Source organism: Anguilla rostrata, chromosome 13, assembly GCF_018555375.3.
Source record: "Anguilla rostrata isolate EN2019 chromosome 13, ASM1855537v3, whole genome shotgun sequence".
Taxonomy (NCBI): domain Eukaryota; kingdom Metazoa; phylum Chordata; class Actinopteri; order Anguilliformes; family Anguillidae; genus Anguilla; species Anguilla rostrata.
In genome coordinates this window covers 20,091,219-20,095,876 of record NC_057945.1, presented here as the reverse complement: position 1 = coordinate 20,095,876, position 4,658 = coordinate 20,091,219, and positions in this window count along the sequence as shown.

Below are 4,658 nucleotides of genomic sequence, written 5' to 3'. Positions count from 1 at the left end.
ATAAGAGATAAAGTGGAGAAAAGGAGAAACAGAACACACACGTGTGCGTTTGTGTGAATACATTTGCGAGTACGTACAGTGATTTTGTGTTTTGCGTGTGTGGGCAGTGCGATTTATGTGGCACTGTGTGTGTGATAGTGTGTGAGCACAGGTGCATGTGCATGCACACATTAATATGTATGCACATAGTGATTTGTGTGGTCTCAATATATTGACCCGTATGATGCAGTGTTTCTTGCGACAGTTGAAATTAGGAAAGGGGTGGAGTTTATGAGGGCAGTGAGTCAGTGTGGACAGTGTCACAGTGTTCCCACTGGGTAATTCAGAACTGAAGTGTGTTGGGATGACTCTCATCTGCCAGCTGATCTTTTGCACTGATGACACCCCCCCTCTGCATTTCTTGTCTCAGAGCCCCCACACACGGTCTCCTGCACACCCCAGCAGCTGAGATCTATGACCCGTGATGCGTTACTGTTTGCTTGTCACCGCGGCTCATGCCCTGGTTTCCTCCCACGCTGAACGCTGGATCTGCTATGACCTGCGTTCTTCCTCTCTGACTGCCTGCGGCACAGGGCTTCTGCTGGGGGAGCTATTGTAGGCTAAATATGATTGACTGAGGGACACCCTCACCATTTTTTAATCTTGTTTTTTTTGTGTCATTCTGTTCTTTCTTTTCTGGCAGACCTGAAATTACTCACTTTATTCACTTTTTTGTCCTCATGCTCCGTTCTCCTTTTTCTTCACCCTCTATTTACAGTATAACCCTATTCTTTGTCAGAAGTGGGAAAGCTTGAAGTGGGCACCACAGCCCACATGGCAAGCTTGCACAGATGTAAGTTGAGGAAGACAGTTTTACCAATTGCCAAATTAACCAATGGGGGTTGCCAGAGAGCAACAAAGCTGTACGTCCCCTAACCCTAGCCAATGCCAACACTGCATGTGCATTACTATAGACCATAGTTGGTGCTCGCATGGTAGGGATTTGATTCTGGACAGTGCTGCCCATGGACTAGATCAGTGCCTTAACAGGATGAGCTTTGTCATAAATTTGCTATAAAAAATGATACAACACAATTTCTCACACTTTTAATAATTATCTTATTGTGGCCTCCGGTTGCTTCCTGTTTCACTAGGGTATAAAACTGGGGTAACACACATTTAAAATGTATTTTCATCATCATGGGGAATGGCAAAGAACTTTCAGACAAGATATGGCTGTTAATCTCAGAAGTCAGGAGACGGTAACAAACACATCAGTAAAACCCTAAATATACCACTATTAGGTCAATAATTAAAATTCTTAAAACCGCAGGCAATCCTGCCTGGTGGAGGATGCAAGTGCATCTTGTCCCCACCCACTGTGAGGAATTTGGTGTCTGGAGGCAAAGAACACTTCAAATTGAGCATTTTGGCCACACATACACACACAAGATGTCTGTGCCATGTATATTTGGAGCCATCATTGACTCATTTAAGTAGCAATATTAAGCAGCACACGAATGCACCCCCACACACAAACACATCATGGACATGCAGTGAGGGAAGGCATTGCCTACCTTCCGAGAATCCAGCAAAAATACAATGATTAAATTGTGTGTTTTCTGCAAGGTTTTCCCATGGCAGTTTTTCCCACCAGTACATATGACACAGTGAAAGCTGAGGTATCCTGTGCCTACCTAGCCAACCCTGACCACTTGTCCATGCCTCACACCCAGACTAACAGAGTTGTTCTTCCATGAGAGCAGAAAGGGGCAGTGATGTTGTTCACACGCTTTGCCGATTCATATCGCTCTCTCCATCTGCCCTTCCTTTTCTCTTCAATCTCTCTATCTGTTGCTTGGTTTGAGCAGGTGAAGTTTCAGCTTCCAGCTTATAGACTTGAAACATTTGAAATCTGTTAACATCTGTCAGTGGCTGTATGATTAACAAGGAACAAGCCTGTGGAGGAGCAGGAGTTCAGGCCAAATATACTCCCGAGAGACCACCAACAATACCGCCTCGCTTTTCATCATGTGGAGCAAACTCCCAAACAATGCTGCTGCAACAATGAGGCAACGGCGTTCAAACGTGAGTCAGTGGGTAGTACTGTTACTGGCTGGAATTCAGAAAAAGAAATTATAGCAACTGTTCATTGCCTGTGAATCTGTATAAATACTGTCTGAAACCACCCATACAGTTTAATATTCTCTCTGCTTTATTCTAATCTCATCTCTGTTACATTTATTCCATTTTTTTCTTGAGGTATTTTTTTAATTGGGGGGGTGGAGAGATGCAGAAATAGTGGTTGATTTATCAAGGCCATATTTTTCCACACTATTTCACCAGAGAGACCAGGCATGGCCTTCTTCACCCAGGGCCATCTACAGAAGTATCTGGGTCTACGATAGGAATCAATATGATTAAAAATAGCTACAGTGCACCCCACAGAAAAGAAAGGGGGGCTAAAGCTAGCACGGCCATGGTGTAAGAAATAAAGGCAGACACCTTTCAGAGCAGGGGGCTGGAGCAACACAGTGGCATTAGACTTCATATGTTCCAGGGAGCTCACAGATTCATACTGCTTCAATTAACTAATCTTCTTGTGCTCCGGGTCATTAACGTTAATAAATAAGGGCCCTTGTCCACCCCATCCCCACACAGAAAGTGTATGCAACCTGAAATTAGCAGGTCTGCCCGGCAACAGCAGAGTTTGTGCGGTAGGTGGGGAGACAGATGCTCTGCCTCTGCTCCTCATTTCCTTTTTGTTTGATGTGTTGTGTAGCTGCACTGTGTACAGTATGTTCTCCGGGGGAACGTTCTCACCGCAATGCTATCTAACAGCCAAATGAGAATCTAACAGATATGTTCCCCGACATCCTGAAAATGTGTACAGTTACAGTAGCAGGGAATGCCCTCTGGAGGACTAGCAGGCAGGTGGCAGGGAGAATGTGAAACAGCTATTTGCCTTGCTTCACATCACAGCATATCAAGTGCTTCTGACAACCTGATAGCCTACACAGCACAAACATATAGGCTATACAAAGAAATTGTCCCTCATAGTACCTGCTATCTGTTTATTATTTTTGTTAGCAGTTATGGTCATGCCGTTCCAAAACATTTGTGCATGTGGCTGTCATCTTCACAGTGTACAAATGTGCATGTAATGTACAGATAAATGTGAGTTGACTGGATGAACTTTAGTCTTTGCTACAAACACAGCTCTGGCTCAGCAAAGATAGCTTCCCTGTAGCTTGCGCACAGAATTACCCCCTGCTGATATGATTCTGGCTGTTTTCACCCGGCTGCCACCGTTCCTCTGCTGTGAGTACCCCACAGACATAAGCAGGCACGCCAAGTAAATGCTATTTACCAAAAGACCACTGTCAGGATTCCTGCAGGACAGTAAACCTCTTGCTGGCTGCTGCTGCAAGGTGAGAGACGTGCGATGAACACAAAATTGCCTCGTGTACAACGTACTGTACCAGGATGATTTCAAGGTCCCTGACTGACAGGAGCCCTTAAAAAATTGTGCTGGGATGGGGATACCTGGGGTTGTGGGGCCAAATACAAGCTTGTTCTTTTGTTGTGTTTTGTGAAGAAGCAAAGAGTTCCATGTTCCTGTATTGTATGACATGAACACACACTACAAGTATATATAGCTCATGTATGTTTGGGCTTTATAAAAAAAATCCAACTAGTAAAATGACTAATACTCTGAAAATGTGACGAGAGTAAATGCATTCCTTTTCAATTAACATTCTTTTACCCTCGTGCCTTCACATTTTAAGTATAAGAAGCTTAGTAACAATGTTCATATTAATATAACAAAGGTTTCGGAGTTCCATCCTTTGGACAGCCAGGTGAACGGTATACCGAGCCAGTGAGTGCTTAGCTGATAATAGGACCAAGGCCAGCGGCTTTGAAGCTAGCGGAGCTTTAATGCCGGATGTTTGGTGTTTCATTACATAATTATTACTTTTTCTGATTATTTATTCACAAAACCTACATGTTAATGCTTGCTTTTATTGAATTTTACCCTCAATTTTTACTGTATTTGCTATTGTGGCTAAACTCAGCACCAACTGCAGTTGCACAAAAAAAATTCTAATTCTGACCATATATTACGGGTTCTCGCTACACTGAATAGACTATTACGAATAAAACAATAATAATAATAATAATAATAATAATAATAATAATAATAATAATAATAATAATAATAATAGCAGTAGTAGTAGTAGTAGGCTACAAGGCCTGGTAATGAAAACAATACTGATGATCATCATCATTGTAATTATAGTAACTGTTTGAATATTTTTTATATTAGGGGTGACCCTACAAATATGTGTTCATTTTAATAATATTCGTCGCCTCAAGACAGAAATATTTTTATGGCCAACAGATGTACGATTAGTCACCCACGAGCAGGCAGTTTAATCAGATTAAATTGCTCTTAATCTCATGTTTACCAGTGTCTGTTGGGAACGGATAATCTTATAGCAACTGTGCGTGCTCTCTGAAAGGTTGGGCAGAACTTCACTATATGTAAACTTATGAAATATATTATTAATCAGGCCGATTTCAACCACAACTATCTAAGCATTGTACACCGAACTTGAAAAAACGTTAAGAATGTTTCAGTACCCAAATCCTGGTTAACCAATGGAGCGTGACACATT